Source organism: Falco peregrinus, chromosome 3 (assembly GCF_023634155.1).
Source record: "Falco peregrinus isolate bFalPer1 chromosome 3, bFalPer1.pri, whole genome shotgun sequence".
Lineage (NCBI taxonomy): Eukaryota > Metazoa > Chordata > Aves > Falconiformes > Falconidae > Falco > Falco peregrinus.
The window spans coordinates 101,960,688-101,984,529 of NC_073723.1; the positions used below are offsets into that span (position 1 = coordinate 101,960,688).

Genomic DNA, 23,842 nt, shown 5'->3' on the forward strand with positions numbered 1-23,842 from the left:
AATTAAGAACAGCCGTGTGCTGCCAGCTCTAGGGCCGCTGCAACTGACCCCAGACCATGAAGCAAGAAGAAAGCATCCCTTCCTAAGATGCTCAAGATCGCTGGAGAGGCAGGTAGTAAAGTGAATACTTCTGCAAACCATTTTAACCCACATTCTGAATCCAGCAGGTGTTAAGTCTGTCTGTACATCAGGGTTGCTCTGAGGAGCATCTGTATTTAGAAGATCCTAGACACAAAGTAGTAAAAACACACATCAAGATCTCTTATAAAATAAATAATCTCATTCCAGTAACAACAGAAATGCACCACCAGCTAAGTGGGTCTGTGTTTACATAAACCTCTAATACTCAATTAGGTCTGTTTATCACCCTGCATAATTGTTGATCTTAATGCAGCTTCTTCTGTCGATCACACTGCAGCAACTGCTATTGCTGCTGTGTAAAAATCTGTACAGGGATAGAAACCTTTCCACATATGAACCTAAATGAGAGTGTGTGCCTCATTAGTCAGGAAACACTGTCATGCTCTAATTAATTCAGAAGAGGCAGAAAACGGATAACATATGGCTTTACACTTACAGAATCAGTTAAGGGATTAAAAAAAAACAACACAAAAGAAAACATGTTTGCTTGTATTTCCACTGCTAAAAGAACACCTCTACACATTTTCTAGGCATTTACCACCTCTCCTAGAGGCACAGGCAGCATCTTTTATAGGTATAGTTCACTCTGACATTGAACCCGATGAAATCTCAGACCCAGAGACAGACCACATATGAATCAGTGAATCAGTACTAGTTAAAATAACTATGGCCATTATAAATCCAATTAGAAAAAAAAAGGATATTTCAGAATATAGGTTTCTAGCTAATAACTACAGTGATTATAGCACCAAGAGTTGTTTCATTATCCAAAAATGATGCAAAGATTCAGAAACACTCCAGCGCATTTTTGTCTCAAAAACAAACCAAGAAAAAACACAGAAAAGATTTAACATCTCTAGCAAGACAGTTCTGGAAACTACACCTTGGGTCAGTGAGTCCTACCTCTTGTTATTAAAGTTTAAGCCTCATTCGAACAAGTAAATAAATGAGGGCAAAAAAGCACTTTCAAAGCAGCTGTGGTCAGGGTTACGTTTGGGAAGTATAGTTTTCAAAACTCTGCAATTTTGCTTGGATAGGGAAATCAAGAATCAGACCATGCAGACTCCAGACAACTGTTTCCCAGGACACTGCCCAAAATCCAGGGATCAGGGGGAAGCACAGGTGCCCCCTGCTCCTCCACGTGACAAGGAGAGAGCCGCGGCACGTGGCCAAAGGGCTTTGGATCTGCCGAATGGGGAGACACACCAGGGCATGGTGCACCTCCCTCTCAACAGCCAAGCCAAGGGGAAGCTAAATTAGCTTAAAACCATATCCTTTGAGAAGGTTCTTCTTCATTTCCTTCTTGTCAGCGGCCCTTACTATTAAAAAGTGTTTCTGAAAGCTGCATAGGAAGAAATATGCTTATACAATAAAATTTTGCCCACCCCCAAAGTCATCCTAGCAAGTCCTTCCATTCACTGCAAGTTGCAGAGCCTCACGCCAGCAGAGGGGAAAGTGCCCATCAAAGACAGAGCAGCCCTTCTCCAGGGAGCCTACTTCTTTTGAAAACACATAATTTAGTGGATATCATAGGTTTACTGTTATTGCTTCCATAATAAGTTGCAAATCCCCAGGACTGAACTCCAACCTTAACATGGAAATGGGGTGAACTGCTAGAAGTGATGGAGCAGAGAAAAAGTATCACAGAGGGTTCCCAGATGTCCACAGCCTAGGGGCCAAGAGGCTGGGATTGCTCCACACACCACAGATCAGCTGATAACTATCTAGCCCATGGAAGCACTCAAAATAAAAGAGTGATAAAGTAGCGCAGTCAGTTCAAATCATGTAAAATACACAGAGGAGCTATATGGGTGCAAACATCAAAGGATTCCCCATCTTACTCAGCCCTTTGGGACGAGGGGCATCGCTGGCACCTGCTGCTATCTTCTCTCTTTCCTGATCTGGCAGCCACAGTGGGAATGACCTCAGGTTCCCCACAGAAAGGAGGACCATCTATCTGGCCATCAGTTGCCATCACCTTCCCTCCAGCCATGGCAAATGTCCCTTCATCTTGTCCACTGAAGGAGTCTCCCTCTCCGGGAGTATCTTTTGGAGGTGCTGCTTAACTCCTTAAAAACTAGAGATGTATTCGGAGAGACCCAGCCAGCAAAGAAAGACTAGCAGCTAGCCTCTCTCTTCTCCTGCTGCTGTCCCTGGGGGAGTTTTCCTCCCATTGCATGATCATAAGCGACCTGCCCAATGCAGACTCCAGTCCTTCTCGCTCCCCACTCATTTCTCTCAGCTGCGGGGGTTTATCTCCCTCCAGTTTCACTTGTGTTTTCCTGCCCTACCACACCCTCCTTCTACAGCATGGTTTCTACGGTGGCAAAGGCCAATTTGAGCAACCACCACAGGGAAAAAGGGGTCATGAACTCCCAGTGACTTTGCCTGCATGGAGCACCAGGCCTCCATCTTCCATCTGATGGTTTCACAGGTTGAAGGGAAAGATTTAGTGCCCCAGCTCTTAGAGCTGCAGGTATAAGAGTCTCTTGGTCTGAAAAGGAATCATAAAAATGTCACGTTGTCACTCCTCACACATGCATTCAGACACGCCTGGGCTCTTTTCTCTTTCCACACATGTTTATGACCATTGAGGACTGCAACTTGATCTCCAGATTCATTTTAATACAAGGGATGATGTAAGAGGAAAAACACGTAACAGGAAAAACAGAAGCAATAAAGCAAGACAAAGTGATGTAAAAGCAGTAAACCAAAGAGAAACACTTAACAGGAGAAGTCTTTAGGTCTCCTGAAAATAATCTTGACAGCAACTACCCCATTTTACACCAGCAAGTATGAAGCTTGCTACAGCGGCACTTCATAACTTTCAAGGGAAAATTGTTCACTTTCCCCAATTTCCCTTAGACTGAAATGTAGCAAAAAATGCATTCTTTGCCCAACGTGCAGACAGAACTACACTTACCTGTTTAACAGAAAGGAGCACTAAATCTTACTTTTTCTTGCAAAAACCCAGACAAGAAAAGTAAACATGAATGATAGTTTGATCTCCTTTGGCCTATTAAGATGCCACTATAAAATTGCCAACTAGAAGAGCAATCTTCTCTCACCCTCACTTTCCTCAAAATAAATTAGAGGAAAAGCTGTGAAAGGAAGAACTGACATGATTTCATCAGAAAAGCATTGCACTTGTCCACACTGACTAGCTCCTGATACTGGAAATTTTAATAAGAAGGGGTAGTATGTCAGAAATACTTCTTGTCAAGTGAGGAAAAAAAATTACCACCAAAAAGGTGCTACACTGAAGGGTACAAAAGTTGTTCTGAGATTTCACATTAAAACCTTAAACGTACAGATTAAAACAATATTTCTTAAACCAGAAATGCTGCATCGTTATTAAAGCTTCTGAAATCAATTCACCGTTGCCCTGGGGCTTCTTTATTAAGTTACAGAAGTGCAAGACTGATGTAAAACTTCATTATAAAAATCTTACATGGATTTGCACGGAAACCACAAGGAATCAGGAAGGGCATAAGTGGCATGATGAACAGATTTGGGATCCTCTACCACAGGCACAAGAAAGCTGGATTTAGGAAGGAGAACGGGGAAGAAAGAAGCTCATGCTTGTGGTTTGCGAAAGACTTAGTTTAAAGATGGGAATACTGAACACAAAACAAAAGTCTTTTCTTCATATACACAGACTTTTTCTTGATATTCAAAGACAAGTTGTTTTCTTACTTTCAAATTTCTGTGCTTCCTTTTCTGGGGAAAAAGTACTGATAATATAGGGAAATATTTTTGATATATCCAGAAAGAGCTTGGAAAACTACAACTCCAAATCTTACAAGATTACTTTTTAGATGACTACGCATCATTTAATCATTTTTCCAAAAAAAATTTCATCAAGCCTTTGGCAGCAGGTCAACTGCCACTCACGAAAAGCCAAGAGACAGAGTCAAGTGCTCAAGCAGCCACCAGAGACAAGGTCCACTGTGCTCACACCGTGGGGTTTCTAAGCTGCTTAGGAGGACAACAGGAGTCAGGACACCACTCCCTTTTCTTCACTGTGAACAAAAGGCCGGCGGCTGAAGAATGAAAATGTACAAGGAGAGCGAAGGATTGTCACCTGCCACCTCTCCCTCACACAACATACTTTTCTAAATCCTCCCGATATACAGGGTCTGAATCCCATCCCAGCTTTTCCTCATGTACACCTCCCATGCTGCCAGGTGCATCCAGCATTCTCCACCCGACAGCTCCCGCTCTCCACTGGATGCTCATGTTCTTCACAGCAACTTAACTCAAAGCCCCACGAGAATGAAACGTTGCCTGCAGCCCCCATTCCTGGCACGCCACAGAAGAGCGGCTTGCTTTTGTGTCGGGAAGCAAAGATGACAGCAGCGGGAAAGCTGCAGGTAGAAGAGATGCTGGCTATGAAAGATGGGCCGTTTGGAAACATTACTTCTACTCTTGAAAATGAGAACATCAGAGATCCCAGTCAGTGGCCCTCATCCTCTCAATACACCCAACTTCATGAGGATCACTTGTGCCTAAGGGAATCACCAGTGTCCACGGCCATAGATTTCTACATCTTATATCGTAAACACTAGCAGAACTATGTGGGATTTAAATTATATTGGGAAATCAACACTGCACAGGAGCACCAGCAAAGGAATATGCATGAATCTTGGGTGTTTTGTTTTGTTTAGGTATTTTGTTTGGTGGTGTTTTGGTATTGGGGTTTGTTGTTGTTGTTGTTGGGGGTGGGGTGGGTATGTGCTTATGTGCCTTTGGGTTTTTTTAGTCTTCTTCCTTAAACGTGCTGTCCTTGTCTCAGCCAAGACAGCTGTTCACGTCACTGAAGGTGCCTGGTTGTTATATGGATAGTATATGTATAGTACTTCCAAGATGACACACAAATGTGATTATATAGATAGGCAGCATGCTCCTAAAGGAGCGAATTAGGGATACAAAGTCACACTGTATTGTCTATAGAGAACTAGGGTGTTTTTTTTTATTCTAGCACTGCGAGCTCAAGAGTGATGCTCCTAGATGATTAGGATGACAGCCATAGATTTGCTCTTGGGCTGGCAGCATTATTTCCTCCCACCCTCCATATTTGCAGCAAACATACACTGAGTATTTCTGTACTATACAACACCATCACAGCTTCACAGCTCTTCTATAGTTACAAGACCATCCTGACCCCAATGCAATTATCGCTGTCCTGCCTTTTCTGCCTCCTGCCTTTTTTCCATGATTGTTTTCCATTCGATACGAATTTCCTTCCATCAGTGCCCATGGTAACATCCATAGAAATCACAGCAGACTAGACAGAGGCCATGAACAGCTCCCTAACCATGGAAACCTGCCAACGTTTATCACAAATATAATAAGACGTGCCACAGAAGCAAAAAGCATAATGGCACTTCTTATACTCTCTTGCACATTCTTGACATGTTGTGGTAGCCAGAGCAATTTGTGAACGTGGTGAACTGCCCATCTGGCCTTTTTACATTTATAACCATATGGATGCACTTTAATGGCATGTTCAAAGATTCTAGGACTATACATTCAACTAAATAGATACCTTTGCATTAGCCATTGAATAATACTTGAGTCACCATGCTATCAAAGATGCTATTGTGATAAAGATGTACCACACAGTCTGTCTCATGCTGAAAGAAACAGCAAAACTGTTTTATATTGGAAAATTTTTAAAATGCACACTGAATATTTAAAATTTGCAGCAATTAGGGATATGGGGTTTGGGTATGGGGGGTGTCTGGATTTCTTTTTAACTTTTCCTATGAGAATTTGATGGCAGGGTGACACGATCGTACCCTGAAGAATGAATGATGATAGCCTGGAATCCTGCAGTGATTTCTTTTAAAATAATCACCAATTGCCTCCCAGAGTGTCTGTTTACTGAGAACAGTTTGCAGTGGTGAATCAGAATGAGTAGCAGACCCAGGCCTATTTGGAAAGCAATCAAACTATATTTAGACTGGAAGATGTTGAATGCAATAAAACACAGGCATGCTGTTAGGAGTCTGCACACAGGGACAGAGAAACTTTCAGAGTGCAGCAGAGAAGTGATTCGTCTAGACTGCATGAGAATCAAGTCCAGGTCTATATGCACTTTAAAGAAAGGCACAAGAAAGTCCATGCCTGGCTGCCGTGTGGTGCTCAGCTACTCAGTTTTTCCTCTCCTTCAATCAATTTAAGATGGGTTATGTCCCAGAGCAGAGGTTCACATCCCTTATTTAATAATCAAGTTCAGATCCTCAGCTGCTGTTTAACAGCCCTTGCCTCTAGGTTACATATTTTCACCTGAATGCCTTCCACTATTACTTGGAATGCTTGGTCACCTGTAAAACTGCTTCTCCTTTCCAAATCGCTGTCAATTTACAAGACATAAGCCTGTGGATGCACCAAGCCTCACACAAAAGTTTTTAACCTGGAGGACTTGCTAATGGCTATATTTTAGCATTTCTGTATGCAGGACTGCTTACCAGAACAGGGAGATGATTACCATAATATCATTGATAATTATGGGGCTTTATTTTCAGGTCCCCACAATGTGCAAGATTTAATGTGTTCTGTATAGCCCAAGGTATGTATTTATGCTGGTATACTATGACAGTTTAACAGCTGCGCACATGCATAGACATCTAAGCCAACACATTCCCATCAGAGCATCCTCACATAGGGTTGCATGGATCTACCCACACCTATATAGTTACAGCCATACAACAAGGAGCAGTACTTCTTTTAGAGGAAGATTCAACCCTTCACTTCCAGCATCTCAAACTAATATTATTTCCAAGTCCCACTCTGGACTCCTGAAGCTGCCTGTTCCTTCTCTCACCTATCCAGTGAAGATGCTTTTAGGCTCAGCCTGTCTAAGCTGGTGTAGTGCTGCCAGCACTTTGTCAGGTCAGCCTCCAGACCCCTCCCTCGGGTTCATGGGGCCAAGAAAAAAGAACCATAGGCAGAATTGAATGAAGACGCAAAGGTAGGGATCACAGTCTCTAAAGAGATGTTATGAGAAGCAACAAGTCCCTGCTCAGGCTGCAGCAGGAATCAGGGGACTTCTATCACAAAAGTGAGATGCCAGGTGCCACCATTTAGCCAATCCACAGTATCTTGTCTCACATCAAAAGATAAACTCAGTCTCTTGCTGTGGTTTGGTTGGGGTTTTTTCCCCAACACATGTAACTTCTAGTTTGAGCATGAGAAACTCTAACACAGCACCTCAGAAAGGTGGCCTGCTCCTTTCCAGACCACGTACCAGCAGAGCTTAGCATGCAAGCTATCTGACAGAGAAGACTGCAACAGCAGAACAGCATTTTCACCCATGTTATTAGTCCTGTGACAGTCAGCCTGCCTTCATACTCCTGTAAGATCACAGGACTATTGTGCTTGGTCAGCAATTCAATATTCTTAGGAATGACTTGGGCAAAGAGGGGGGGGGCGGGGGGGAGAAATACCTGAGAATATTAGACTGACTCACTGAGGACTAAACGAACTTCTACTTCATCCACCTTCACTCCATCTATGGGAGTAAAGCCAGCAGAGCCCGAGCACAGGGGTCCTAACCATACCACCCCTCAGCTTGCAAGCTTAGCATAAACCACACTGGTTTCCTCTAAATGCCCAATGAGTTAGGCACCACCATCCTAGAAACAGTTGTAGAAGCAGTAATAGCAAGTGAACTGCAAAGCAGTGGTATGTCTGTAGTTTCTTGCACTTCACTAATTACTGCCTGGGTAATGGAGCTGAACCTTTTCACACAGCTTGGTGTTACTGCAGCAATTTGCCTGATGTAGCCTAAAGACCCAAAGAACATGATATTTCTGTGGGAGTTAAAGGGGGGTTAACATCCAAGTACAATTTAAAGGATATAATTAAGATCTCACTTTCATGCTTTTCTAAGAAGCTAGTCTCTCAGGATTTTGAAGAACAAAACCTAGTCAGGCACACGAGAGAGATATTTACTAAGTAACAAAGCTGGAATATCAAGACAAGAAATTATTTCTGTACACTACCATCCCCAAGAACTGAAAGTAGCAATAAAAGGAAACTGAGAATGTCATCGTAGACCTTGAGGGAAAAGGCTTTATAATTATATTTTTCAAAACTAGCAATGGAATTGAAAATTACCCTAATGATTTAAACATCTTTAAAAAGGTATAGAAAAAGCTCTGATCTCTCTGGGCATCCAAACAGCATCCTTGGAATGAGCCTCAGTGCTTATGGAAGATTCCTCCTTGATATTCCTTCTCAAAAGCAGTTGGGAATTCAATACACTCCCAAAAATAATATTTTTTTTTCATATATATACATACACGCCCCAATATAAAGAGGCAAACATAAATTAGATAGCACTTCTTAAACATCTAGACTTGAATTTTATGTGTTAGTTTATGTAAACCAAGTAACTTACGAGTTCTTGATGTATGTGTATAGCCTGCAACCTGCCCTTTCATCAAGTTTAGGCTGCATGCATTTGGTTTAATTTTAGAAATTTGTCCACTTAACCTTGAACCCAAAGAGCAGCTATCACACGGATAATTGATTTTGGTTACTTTCTTAACTTTCTTTCCAGTGAATACAGCAGGAGCACATGCCCCTTTGACTTTCAAAATATAAAATTCCAAGTTAACAACTTTCCTGTTTCTGCCCTTCCCTGTTAACGCCTTTTCCATTACAAGCATCTTTGATAGAAACAGTCAGGGGGTGATGCTGACTCAGGTACACATAGGACAGATTAATCACGCAGAGCACCGAGGCTACTGGCACAACTGGCTTTGATGGAGGATGTGCACACTTCTTACAGTGCAGTTGAGCTGTACTGCAAACTGCCGGGGACGGAGACAGCATGGGTTTTGCTACAGAAAGTCAGAGTACAGCTGTAGGAGACAAAACTTGAATCCAGCCCCAAAGCAGTTCAGACTAAGCTGAACTGAACAGACTGAGTGACTAAGGTGAACCAGACTAAGCGGCTACTATTTCCATGGCCTTTGGAACAGCATTCCAACCTGAAGTGCCTCTAGCATGCACCCTTACTGCAACGTCCACCACTTTATTTTTGGCATCTTTTATCCCAAAGGCATCCTAGCCGCAGAACCACCTGCAAGCCTACAAAAAGCAGTGTCTTACATCTCCTTTGCTGGGAAAAGTTACATTCTCACTTCGCTTTTAAAGCTTGTCTTCATGTTGATCAAGACAGTGCACTGCCAGATTCTGGTGCCAATCTTACATTTAAAAAAATTATAGCTCTGTATTTACTTGCACTAAAATTTCTGTCCTTCCTCTGTCCTCTGAGGAGTGGGAATCCAGCTGCTTATGGCATATAAAGCAGGAGAATAAGCATGGCTTTTGAGACTGGTGGAATACAGCCTTCTGTCAGTAGATTTGTTCAAGGACTGCTTCCAAAGTTCATGTCTGTTGTTCTAGCTATCTCACAGATAAGGACCAAAGCAAGGTACAACTCTGCTTCACAGGGGCTCAGAGCACAACAGGTCACAGGGCACCCTCAGAACATATCCGTCCTTCTCCAGGTCCACCAAAAGCCTCATACACAGTGAAGCTGCATGCAACTTCATTTCTTACACTTAGAGGTTTCTGAGCTCAAAATCAGAAGCCTATGGATTTTTCAGTTTCATTCCTGCATCACAAAGCCAACCCAACCTCACTGGCAGGAGATACACAAAGACAGACACTGGGGGATGAGGCAGGGGAAGAGCAGAGACATTTGGAAGAAATCCTTCCCCCAAATAGAATATGCACTTGTAAGAAATCAGTACAAGGAAGGAATTGAGTTCAACCTGTCACATGTGAAGATCTAAGCAAAAGGACAGAAGCCTTGCTAGCTAGCTTCAGATTCCTCCCAAGCCCTCGCCCCACAGCAAGCAGTCTGCAGAACTGGGAACCATTCACTCCGTATTGGAAATCAGTAATCTTCTGATGCAGAGGGGCTGGGAATGTTGGCAAGATTTACACAGAAGCGCTGAGCAAGTTGTATGCATGTGCTTAAATGCAAAGGATATGCACACAGTACCACAGAAAACTGGTACCACAGTACCACGAGTACACTCGTACCACAGAAAAGACAGTGTCTGAGAAGGCGCTTCTCAAGAGGCTGGAGCAGCCTGTTGAGATATTCAACACTTCATTAGTTTCATTTTCAGAAAACATAGGCTCAAATTCAGGGCTCTTCAGTCACTGTTTTAAAACCTTGGAAGGCCTCATACTCATACTTCTCAGGGGTATTTCAAGTATTTAAATCCCATTATCACATAGGGGCTTCCACAGATCAGCCCTCAGCATGTACTGCAGGGGATGTTCAAACATGTCTCTCTCCCATTGGCTCCTGTGGGAGTTAGTCATAAAAAAAAAAAAAAAGTAGGACAGGACTAATTATAGACTAAAACCTGACAGAGGTGGTCTATCTTAAGGAATATCTTTGGAGTAACAGTTTTAAGAACAACTATATTTAACTGTATAGCTGAATTCACAGTTAGAAAAACAGTCCTTACTATCGCAGACAAACTCCTGCTGCGCAGTATGTCCCACTCCCTGCGGTGTTAGTGGGCAGCTGATTATCCCCATTTTTGTAGCAGTCTTGAAATCTTATGCCCCAACTTCAGCTACTTTTTTTAAAAAGAGCACAATTCCTGCGTACTTCCTTTGACAAGCATACTTCTGAAAGCTTTAGTTTTACTACCTCTGAATCTCCAACACACTCTTTCTGGACATTTCAGGATTAAACACAAGAATTCAGCAATGCCTCAATGCTGTTGAGAGGAACATTACCTTGTACAGAACTGTCCTGTTCAGGAGCTGTGGAATGGTATCTCCTCACTGCAAGAGCATCATGTTGATGATCAGTTATGTTTGTAGCCTCTGTTAGCTCTTTTCCATGCCCTCTACTTCTATTTCCCATTCAGCTTTCTTCAACCATTTTAAAAATTAGGCCTCACATTTACCTTTTCCCTGTTCTCCAAGGTGACACCCATCCTCTAATAGTCCTTATGAGGTGACTGCTAATGGTACCAAACCTGCTTTGGTCCAGTCTTTCACCACCTCAGAACAAACATGTCTGAAGGAACTTTATTTTAGCCTTTAGAAAAAGCACACTTATTTAAAAAAATACCCTGCTTAGAGTTATTTAATGGTAGATGCCCCGCTGCATTTCCAAGATGCGATTGCAACTCATAGAGATGTGCTTAAGCCAGACTTAACCATGGTTATCTGGCTCAGTTTCCATGTTCTTACCAAAGCTCATTGGCACCTGCTTCGTGGCTCTGAAACTAGGTGCAAAGTGACCACGGCAACACATTTCTCCTGCTGTACAAACACAACAATGTCTAGCTCCCAGATTCTCCAGCAGATATCTTCTGAACCATTGCAAACGGGATTTCCCATGTTAGCCCCAGTGAGATCTCAATATCTGAACACCACAAACCATGAAGAGGAGGGGCACTAGTCCACAGTGTTTATATATTCTCCTCTCACATGTCTAGGGGAGAAAAAAGTTAACACAGTATATGTGTTTTCACAAGAACTGCGCATTTATTGCATGTCATTATAAGATTTATAAATGGGTATGCCTGTAAATGTATTTGCCCACATCACTGAAAATTAAAGCACACAAAATCTAAGAACAGAGACCAAAGGCAGAGGAAGGCAACGAGAAACGGCACACTGTGCCCTTACCACCCGAGGAAGGTGTTAATGCCCAACAGAAGACATCACTGTGGTAATCCAGTTGTCTCTTGAAATGCAATTATAACTTCATAGCAGCCTGGACCAGATAATTTACAACTTCAACACTTTCAGGATTCAGGCAGAATCTTGGTGCAATTAAGCAATTTATTTCTTGATTAGCAATGAATTTAACTAGCACAGGTGACATGGAAGAAAATATGAAAGCATAGGCTTTCGAGAAGTGGGTCAATTAAAGAGTTAATTATTTTATTAATTTATGTAGTGAGTTGTGCTCAGCTTTACTGAGTCAGAGAGGAATCCTTTGTGTCTGTGTCAAGGAGGGAAAGGTGACCCCCTCTGTATACCCGCTAAAGTCAGACATCCAAAGGCCTCAGGTGACAAATCATTCTCTGGCTACATACAGCCAATGAACCATCAAACCAAGATGGGTCTGGAGCCCTTCCAGGCTTCTTCCAGTACATCCTGATCAGGAGAGCCATTTCCTCCAGCCACAGCTGACTGATAATCTCTTCCAAGCTCAGAACTGAAAACCAAGTTCCTTCAGATTCAGACAAAAGATCTGGATGTGGACAAGGGAGCAGAGGAAGGGGGATGTCACTGTACAAATGACTCTTAAGCATGAACCTGGAATTTCTTTACCATCCCCCATGACCATGCCTATCCTAGTGAGCCAGCCACGGCACAGGTATGAGCACTGCCTCATAACACTGCTTGTCACGCTGCCTGACCCCATCGTCACCCAGACAAGGCAAGGGCACTGTCACAAAGCATGCTTCTCGTGCGCAGTATGGAGGGCAGGCAAAAGTGGGGACAGACGCGCACGTAGCCCTGCTGACAGAAGCCAGGCCAGGCCAAGTTGCCCTCAGGACCACAGTGAAGGACCTGGCCTGTCTAATTTACTGACAGGTACATACCTTATAGAAGTACTGGGAACTGCAGAGACAATTGCTTCCAAGAGATGCCAAGTACTATAAAAATTACACCAGTTTCCTTGGTCTAAAAAAAGCCTAACATACTTTTTATTTTTGACATAGATGAGTCAGCAGATAGGAAAGGCAGTTCCCAAATATAGCACCTTACGCCAGAGGACACAGCGAGAAGAAAATTTGATCAAGCCTCCTCCCTCACATACATCACAGCAAGACATTGCTTGTGATGAGCCCCGTCATCCAAACAGCATTGCCCATCGCCAACCCGTCCTTAAAAGGTCCCTGAAGCATTCCAACAGTGAGCAAAAGAAAGCAGTATTTTGCTTTAGATGAGGAGATTACTTCCACAACAGGCAGCTGGGAAACTTCCTGACACAGTTAAAACTATTTGGGGTACCCAGCTGGAACAAGAACAAACAGTGACCAAGCAGGTAGCTATCTGCATTGTCACACCCTACCCAATTTTAGGCAGGTCTCTTACTAAAAGCATCTTCTCTGGATCATTTTGATATTTCTCCGGAAAAGGCTTCCTGGACAGACACTCCAGACAAGACACTTATTATATATCCTGCTCAGCATCAACACCATGTGCTACAAATTTTGTGACACTACAGGTCTGCCCTAACTGTTGGCTGCATTTCAGTGCTGTGAGATGTAAGAATCCCATAGCCGTCCAACGGCCAATCCCTGGCTTGCCACCTTCTTCTGAAGAAATACTCAGAAAACCCAGTCATGAAACCCTAACCTTTCTGCAAGATTAAGAGTATTGCAATGTAATTCAAATTTCAGAGTATTTCTGGCTTTATGGCCACAGGTCCCAGAAGACAAAATTCATCACAGTTCTACCAGCTTCAGACAGAGCCGTATCAATTTACCCCACAGAGGGATATAATGTGAATTAGGTTTCTGGACTCCTCCTTGAAGTGTCCATGAAAAAAAGCTTATGGCATTTGTAAGAATTACCTACAAAGACTCTGGGATCAAATTTTCTTTCATTTGCCCAGAAATCATATCTTACAGAGTTTTTGAGACATCATTATCTTTGTAACTTGTTTGATATTCTTACATGTTTCTCCTTAAAAACACAAAGATGTCATTATATCTCACTAATACCCGAGAGTAATTTTTGTGTAACAAATTATACAAAGTGTTTGCAAATTATACTGACAATGTATAGGCAGTTTCCTCTTTCACAAGATGTCTGCATACCAGGAAAGGGAATATTTTTATGAGTACAAAAATGCAACCACCAGGCTCTAAAGCACATATTGTAGAACTGATTTTTGAACACAAATATGAGATAAATTGTGTAAGTCATAGTGTAAAGTGAACCTCATTTCTAAGTTCACCCCAATTTCATAAACTGCTGTGTCTCACTGGAATACAGCAACAGGTTTGAGTAGAAGTGTGGTTTACCAAAGTTTCCTGTAACATTCAGGGTTTGTATTTAGCAGAAAAGAGCTAGATTTTAGGAACAGAATTTAATAAGCCTACATAATGCTGAACATAAATCAAGCCATCTACACCTCCTCCTCAGGTAACCTTGATGAAGCTGTCAGCCACATTCCACTTCCTAATTCATTGCCTGGTCCAAGAACATAAAAATCTTGATGTATTTCCATGAATTTCAGAAGCATTTGAGCCTTCAAATTTGGCCATTTTTTTCTCATGCCTTCAGGATCAAATTTATGCCTTTCCATAAAGCTGTACAGTTGCTAATATGTAATGAGAAGTCACTGTAGTATACAAAGGCAAACAACCAGATAACTTAGTAAATTATAGGTCTCCAAATCCATGGGTATCAAACCACTTACCCTATTTCCATCACTGCCTCTATTCATTTCCAGCCTTACCTCACTCAAAAGATACCAGACATTGAACATATCTATATGCCAAACGATTGTGCTGCAGAAGGGTGGAATCGATTTTTGAAGAATGTGTGCTAAGCTACCCAAAAGACTAAGAAATAAGACCTCACAGCTGCATTTTTAATCCGGTTTGCATTCCCAAGTCACCGCATACATTACCTGTAGCTATATGTTGGGCTAATTGTCTATGGTGAGGTATGAACATGTTGTTGGCATGACATCTTCCTTCTCAGAAAGTACATTAATTGCCTTAGTGCCACCCAGGGTTCAGGATGTTCTCAGGTGAAAGAACAGTGGGTATGAGAACCTGCTACCTCAAAAACATGCCCTTAATAAATAAAGTGATCCAGTCATCAGACCGAAAGCCAAGAACAACAGGTTCTTTTCCCCCCCCACAGTTACGGAGCACTGCACCCAATATCTCTCACAAAATGCATTTAAGGCCCGTTAAATAAAAGACACAAACCAACAGGTAACATATTTTGGAGACAGAAGACACCAGAAGTCTATAAAATATCTGGTGCAATTAAACAATAACTGATAGCAAAACCCAATTTGTTTTTTGTTGCATTAATGATTTTCAGTACAGTTTTTTCCTAATTTACCTTATAGCTTCCAAGACCAGATCACAGAGAAGCATGCAAAAAAGTATAATAGAAGAATGGCCACACTTTACCAAAGCAAACAGATACACAGAACAAGGAGCAAGTTCCTTGCTGGCCTTTCTATATCAACTTTTTCCTCATCAATAAGAGCACAGCATGAATGTAATTAACATACAAGGGGAATAAGAGTTATAACAAACTGGATCTCAAGAGATGAAAACATAGCAGCAGCAGCAGATGGAGGCAGCAGTAAACATTAAAGATGCTGGCAAGACCTAGTTCTCTCCTCTGTCTTTTCCAAAGAAATATTTACTCAGAGTTAAGCATATGTACATAATAGTCAACTTACAAGGGGCGCTGTTGTCGAGTGTACAACCTCAGTGTAGAAGTACATGCAATTGTATCCAACTCACACAACTAGTCGATGGGCTTCCTTCCATCCAGCAAGCCCAGGGACAAAACTTGTTCTCAAAAGCAACATGCAAAAAAAAGCCAAGGCTTGAGAAACTAATTAGCAGCCATTACACATACCAAGGAATGGAAAGGGCTGGTACCAGCTATCTCCTATCCACTATCTTGCAGGTCCACAGCCCTTCTAATGACTTTACCAAGAAAGAAGTTGAGTTGCTCATTCCCTTATAGCCCAGGCAACACATGTGTGACCCTCGTTATAATGCACTCCTGAAGCTGGGTTTAAATAGGGTAATAGATTAAATACCTATTAACTGGGAGTCAAAGGGCATAAGAGTGTTAATCATGTATTCAGGAGGCCCTTGAGCCATCATGGCAGCAGGTTTTAATTGGGTTGTCTGCTGAGGCAATTCCTCCTTTGTGATTTATCATGAAAAAACAAAATAGTCTTATTTTGAAATGCTAACTCATTACCTAGCATAAGTCTAATTGAAAAAAAAAAAAAAAAAAAAAGAAAACCAGCAAACCCCTACTCTGGATAGCGCAAAGGTCTGAAGAAACTACCTTACCATCCTGCCAAGGAAAGTCTTTGATACCACTTGATCTTTGTGTAGTAATTCTGAACACTATGTGGTGAGCTGCCTCGGTAGATCAGATACTAGAGGCATCTGGAAATGTCCCTGGCCTAAGGCTTGAAGGAATCTGAGACTAAGGAGTGCTATGAGGCTATTTTTCCATGTAAGCATTGAAATTGCATTTGGAAGCCACTGCTACAACAGTCAGGCAGGAAGACAAACATCTTGGCAAAACACTTTTATCACCCCCATCCATACAATTAAGGCTCAGACAGAGGCAGCCGCAGGTTTTATTCCACACAGCCACCCAAAATGAGGAAGCAATTACTGCTGAGTCAGTGCTGAAATGCAAACTCCATTGACATTTCGGGGAATTTTGCCATGGACTTCAATGGAGCTACACTATTGCCCAGTAGGTAATAAGAAGTGTTACTCTCTTTTAAGGTAATATTGAAAAGCACAAAAGTGTCTTCTCATCTTCTGCATAATTCAGGCTATATGATCTCAGAAAACTTCTGAATGAAGTTATTTCTTGTGGACTGAGGCATCTTCCAAAAGGACTGCCAGTCCTGATTAAGAAATAGAACAGATGAGAATCTATCAAACTCCTAGTCAAATTATTGAAACAATTAGTTAGCCTTTCAGTTAGAATAACGTTCCTCATTTCCAGCCTGCATTAGCACTGCATTAGTTTTGAACACCTTTATCACCATACCATATATTCTCTTAGGTTATAGTCATTAAGTACCAGAAATCACCTCTATTACAATAGCCGCAGTGTTGATTACAGCAATGAAAATGCTATAAATCAACTAAAGAGCCACAGTCTAGTCCAATGTCATTAAACAGATTATGACCAAGATGCACCTTTACAACAGCAAGACCATCTAACCACCCGAATAAGTAACAAAGTAATTACCCCCACTATAGCCGGAGAAACAAAGGGCTGGTTGGTTTGGTTGCAAAACACAAACATTTATTTTGGACAGACATGAAATGAGAAGTTTTGTTTCATTTTGGGACTATTCCATTTCTTTTTCTCACTTTTTTTCTCTCTATCTTGGTCATTTATTAAACAAAACCAAACCACTATTTTAAACGGAGGAGTCAAAGGATTACATTTCAAAATAGAAATATTTTAACATGTCAAATGTCACTTGAAATATTTCATTTTGAATAGTGCTTTATCAAAATGTTTTTCCAAAATCCTTACTTCCTACTTCCATTTTTTGCTTTCTTCACTGAACCAAATAAAAAACAATTCCTTTTCCCAACCCTCCAGAAACTTTTTTTTTAAATGAATTTACAATCTGTCAAAATAAAATGATGTGTTCATTTATGTAATAGTTAAAAATAATTTTGGAAGTTGGAGAACAGTATTATTGCCCTTGGTTAAGAGAGATGTTGAGAAGCAAAGCATAATGGTATCTTTCAGCCTTAAAATTGATAACATAAGCAAAGAAAATTTTCTTTGAATGCCAGGTATATCAATCATGAATGTAAAATACTAGCTTTTCCACTTCTAGCTGTGAAGCATTCAGATTGCATCCAAACCCCCTAAAGCCAGGTAACTAAAAAGACATAACTGGTGACCCACTGAAAGTTCCAAGCTTTGTCAGTACCCACCAAACCATGTCAGTGATGTTGTGGTCATCTTATCACCAAGCAAAAAATTATTGGGACATTAATGCACTGTAGAGCGTGAAGTGGTAAAAAAAATAACGTACTAATTCCTCAGATTAAAACAAAAAAATCAGCAATCAAATATATTATTTAGACAATTACATCTCCTTGGTTTCAAAGTGCTTAGCTCTCTTTGATGTGATACCATTGCCAGAATAAGTAGATCCCAAAGCAGGTATTAATATCTGGGCCTTAGTCTTCAATCTTTTCTGCACAGAACACTTGGAGCAAACGGCTATCCTGAGCATGTTATTAAAAAAGGGCATAGAATGAAAAAGCACCTGACTTCCCAGTTAAAAAATTTGTTCTGCAGAGATACCTGGAACGCTATTCCTTTTCACAGTGAATTAAGGCCACAACCCATTTCAGCAGTTTCCAAAAGCAAAAGAGGATTCAAAAAGCAGTGGGATTCCTAAACCCATGAGGGAAGGCTCATTAACGGCTATTAAACATTAAGAGGTTGGCTATGATTTCCTCTAGCGCATAAGTCCCTAGGCTGCATGCTGTCAGAAGCTAAGAACTTAGAGAACCCCATGTGATTGCCCCATTTTTATAATCTTTCCACAAGCACCTGCAGCTGTCCACCATCAGATGCAGGTGGGGACACAGAGGGACACAGGACTTCCCAGTACTCCTAACTGATCCCTGACTTCCAAGGAATTACTCCTCTTTCAAGCCTTACGCAGCTAGCATATAACAGCATATCACACCAAGCAAGCAGACAGCAGGAAGCAGACAGTGAAACAGATTTTATTAGGGAACACATGTGCTATTTCCTCATGAAGTCTGCACGCAACTGTTATTCTACTCTGTCCAAATAAGTGATTATCACACTCTCTTTGTAAGAGAAACAATATTAGTCAAGGTAAGTGCAGGTAATTCATCCCTGGGGAGCAGCAAAAAGCAATGAAATTTTTGGGTGTCAATGCAAAAAACAACTTTAGGAAAGGTCCTCTGCTGAATTAGCTTTACCAAGCGCACCGCACTCCCAGTGAAATATGCTTATAGAAATCAAAAGGATTTTAAAACTCTGTAGGCACAAGCAGAAGACTTACATCAACCAATTTATCCTTGTGACATCTTCACAGGGGCAGCAATGTTTTAAATGTCCCGCATGCAGGTTTGAGGATAATGTCAAAAGGACGATATTCACACTGGAACCTGGCTGGGTTATACATCAAACAGCACAGGGTAATTCTTCTCACTCACAGGTGCCCATGAGAGTGGAACCTGTCTGCCTATGGTTGTTGCCTATTTACTTTTGAACATCATCAGTAAATTAAGGTGGGCAATGTCACTAGAGAACTTCAATTATTTTTTTAGTTCAGAAATAGTAGTGTTCTGCTCTCTTAAGGGTACCTGCCTGTAATCCTACCAGTCCTGAAAGTGCATTAGGGTCAAATGCGGAACCAAATTTTTACTGGACTGGCTGAAAACATTTCCCTCATGTCTTTATTCAAACACCTTGTACAGATTTGACACATTTATTTTGTCATAACATCTATAAATCCTGTGAACAACCAGTGTGAGCTCTCCTGTTTGGGGTTTTTCCTTCCAAAAAGAGGTTAAAACTCCAGTAGAGCCTCATAGCAACAGAGGTGCTGTCTTTGGGTTGCAGCTGCATACAGGTTCTCTTGAAAGTAAATATATAGTTGGTTGCAAAAGCATCTAATCCTTCTCACGACCCTCAGAGAAGTAATTGTTTGGAGAGAGACTTTCATCACCAAAATCCAGCAGTGTTTTCTGAATGAGGAATACAGATTAACAGACAATCAATGACAGCCTGGCAATTGGCACTTGATACGATGTCTAATTACATTACAAATACAGCGTGATTACACTGTTTCAGACAACAAAAACAACTTCTTGAAGCAGAAGATGCCTTTGCACAGAGGTTTGTACAGTGTCTTCTAGACAACGCAGCTCCTGCCTGATAACAGCCACTCGCAGGCACTGCCAGTATGCAAGGACAGTAACAACTTCACAGTGTCATCCTTCCCATCGTTGGCCTCACAATCACAATATGCCTTTTCAAACTCCATTAACATTGACTACACTGTATTTGTGTACCATCTTCACTCTGCCATGTTGTCAACATTTGGATTATACATAAAGGTATATGAGAGACCAACCACAGAGTAAATGTGTTATTAACTTTCAAAGGCTGCTTTATAAAAGCCATCCAGTTTATCAAAAGCTGATAGGAAGCAGTATAATGACTTCTGGGATAGCAATCATCCAGAATGTTAAGACTCTACGGTATTTTGAGAGCAGTCACTAATGTTACCCTCATGACCTTCAGCATTCACAGTAGCGGTCAAGTTTTCAGATGCTTCATTTCCATGCAGGCACCAAAATGCAGAAGAACTCGGGCATCTTTAGCAACCTCACCTATGGGGACAGAAAGCACAGGCATGTAAGAGTTACCGAAAGACACTTTGGTTCACACATTTTTCCTCACAGGCACAGGAGGAAGGAATACAGCACAGAGAGAAACTCATCCGATATGGCCAAACCCACTCAAGCACAGTAAGTCACACACGTGGCAGCCACAGCTCAGCACAGCCAGAAACTCGGCCCCTGGCTGGCTGTCCCGCTGGGAGCTGAGCACACTGGCAGGTCTGCTCTTGACAGGGATGCTCAACACTTGAACGTACTTTACACCACAAGTCCTCTTGAGACACTGAATTTCTTAGAATGATTCTGAATAGTTTTCCCCCACCTGCCCTTGACGTTGAATTACGCTTCCCTTGAGAATCCAAATTTCACAAATTAACCCAAGCTCCTAGCCACCAATCTTCATAGGCAGTGTATTTTAAAACAACACAGCCGTCTAGCGGTAGTAGTAGCTGTTGCAAATAAAATACTTACTGTGGCACATGTTTGCTGTCCAACGCTTGACACTTCTAGAAAAAGGTGGGTTTGACATTGTGCCATTTCGTGTGGATCTATATTAAGGTTTTTTGCCTCTAAACCTTGAATCTGCAAAGCTTATTTGGAAACAACCAGGCCTAAGTGCAAGCAAATTTCTTACAGAACTCTGGAAACACAAACATGATAGGCGGAGTGAAGATCAGTCACTGGAACACCTCTAATTCCTCCTGCCTATCCCTCTTTGCCCAGCATTCCCTCACGGGCAAATGTTTGCTCCTACATACAAACTCCCTGTTGTTGCCATATCTTCAATCACTTGTCTGTATGTGTTTGGGTTTAGACAGCTCGCAAATATTCCCTGCTATCACACTATTCAAATACACCAGCAATGTGTACATTTTACAAATACAAATACAACAAGAATGAAAAATAGAATTAACAATTCCTAGCCCATATACTTTCAGGGTAAGGTAGAAAAATAGCACCTAGATTTATGATTTGGATTGTCAAGAAAGCACCTTCTGTATTTCTGGCTCAGGGGACAAAGACAAATCTATATAGAAAGATGGTGATGGCAGAATATGACAAATTATCACAATTAATCATTTTTTCTAGCTAGAACATTCTGAAGAAAGCACTAGGAGATACACCAGTATTTGAAAAACAAGTAGCCAAGTACAGATTTCTAGACAGTATCAACAAGCAAACCACTTCAGATTAAACAAGAACCGAGCAGCTGGCAGTATGTGTCCAGATGCTGAAAAAAACCCCACTCCTTCCATTCATAGACCATGCTCTGAATCAGAAGTTTTGAAAAATAAGATACTCGTTATAAAATACCCTCTGTGTCTACTCGATTCAAGCCAGTCTGCAGAGCGAATGGCAACAGCTGACTCCCCCAGCACCGGCCTGTCTCACCAGATCGCTCTCCAAAAGTAGCTGGAAGAGGACATCAATCTCATTTCTAGCAGCAGAAAGGCAGGCAAGTACCCAATATGTTCGTAAAGGCATCCATGTCTTTTAAGCCAGGACATTGAATCTGCGCTTCTGACAGCTACGGATTTGTCCTCCAGGTTCTGCTATCAGAAAACAGTGTGGATCCCAGGCATCCTAACAGAAGCATCTGTTCCGAATGAGGGGAGGGGATGAGGAACTGCCACCTTTCCCCTCAGCCTCCTCTAGTCATTTTGAACTGCCACAGTGGCAGCAGAATGAGCACCAGAAAAGTACCACCAACCTGAACTGGCCTCTGCCTTTTTGCCCCATTCCTCCCCAGTATTCCTGCCTACTGGAAGGCACCACCTGAATGGCAGCAACAGTTCCTGGAGCACACTCAGTGCGAGGGGCATGGCAGAGGACAGCTATTAGCTGCTGCTCCTCACAGCCCTCTTCAGGCACTCCTGCAGTGGAAGGAACTCTCCCACCACTCTTCTGCTGCCCTTTATAGTGTGGAAGGTGGGTGGGATCACCTTTAGATGGCCGAGCTGCTCCTTGTGGGTTTGTGGCAACTGAAGATTTTCCAGGAAGAGGAAGCTCCCCGGCGAAGGTGAGCCAGGCACTAAGAAGAGAAGGACAGGCAACCATGTCAGTCATGTCACTACAGCAGAACTATCCAGGCCACGGCTTTCCACAACACATGAAACGGAAGCAGAGCTTCTGGAAGCTTGCCATCGCTGTCAAGCAAATAGGGAGAGACACCTGCAACTCAGCAAACATGAGTCTCATACCAATTGCTGTATTTTGCTACCAGAGAAATGCGTTTTCCAGAAGCTGTAATTTTTCCTACTCAGCACAGACTCCCAGAAACTAACTCAGCTGCATTCACCAAACTAGCTGATATAATCACTTCACTTCTCAGTAAGAGAGAAAGAAGCCCGTAAACTCTAGGGTGACCAACACCACCACCTACAGAAGTTGCTGACATACAGGATTGTTTTCCTTGGCATGCTCACTACCGTCCATCAGAAGCCTATAGCACAGCAGGTGGAAGATAAGGAAAGCACTAGGCTTGGGTTCTGTCTCCACAAAAGAGAATAAAATCAAGTGAACAACATCTGTGGCTTGAGGTAGAGTATTAGACTTGCTCTCCATGCCACTCCCTGCTGAAGCCTTCAGGATAAACACAGCCTAAATTCTGCAAAAACTAAGAACTGAGAAAAAAATTAAATTTAGAAATTCCGCCATATAACAACAGCTCACGTCCTGAGTCACACTGTGACCTATAGACTCTGATATTCTAAAACATCATTGCATTGATATTACTGAATTCAAGGCTAAACAGGACATTTACACTCTTCTGTTTGATACCTCTCACAACCAAGCTCAGCTCTGCTTCAAGAAGAGCTCTGATCTCAGACTGAGTTCACAGTTTTCCTAATGCACTGAAAGTACCCTAAAAGCAACTTCTGAGATTATCAGTGGTTAGCCTTCAGGGTTGTTATTTGGAGTTCACAGATCATTTTTAGCATTCCTTTAAATGTGCCCATTGCTACAGTGCAAATCTGTCTTGGTTTGCTGAGCATATCATGTCCATATGAGGAAACAAAACTGTACTGGGCTGATACAGGTATTTCACACTCCTTTTATTTATTCCCTTTGTCAGTAGGTAAGTAACGAAAAGAAGCTAGCTTTGGGAATAAAGGGCAGCTTGTGTAGATTAATTGCTTTTTCTAGAGAAGACATCTTCCTGATTTGGGATAAAGCAGCATTCAGTCCTAGCTGTGATACTCCATGTAAATCTGGTGTTAGCCTTACAGGGCAATCAATCAGGAAATCCCTTTGAAGACTGATACTCCATCCTGCTTTTCACTCATTTATCACTGCAGTGTATTTTCCTGTTTTTTCACAATCAATTGTCAGCTTATAACCATGTCAGTTGCCTCAGGCTGGGGTATGCCCACGCTACTCACCGAATAGAACACTGCTGTGGAAGTACCTCTGCCCAGGTCAGGGGAACCACTGTTGGCATCACTTGTTACTTGAAACGGGAAAGGCACCACAGCTTTGGAAGAACAGGGTGAAATCCACTGAAATCAGCACTTCTTCCTCCAAACGTACTCCCT

General features: G+C 41.9%; 1 long non-coding RNA gene across 1 annotated transcript; it reads right to left on the reverse strand.

Moving 5' to 3' along the window:
- Window positions 1-18,678: 18,678 nt before the first annotated feature.
- Window positions 18,679-22,351, reverse strand: LOC129784174 (uncharacterized). The gene is made up of 3 exons (XR_008746618.1): window positions 22,250-22,351; window positions 20,194-20,297; window positions 18,679-19,649 (listed from the first exon to the last, which is right to left on the reverse strand). It is a non-coding gene; the product is annotated as an uncharacterized LOC129784174 (long non-coding RNA).
- Between the last annotated feature and the right edge of the window lie 1,491 nt (window positions 22,352-23,842).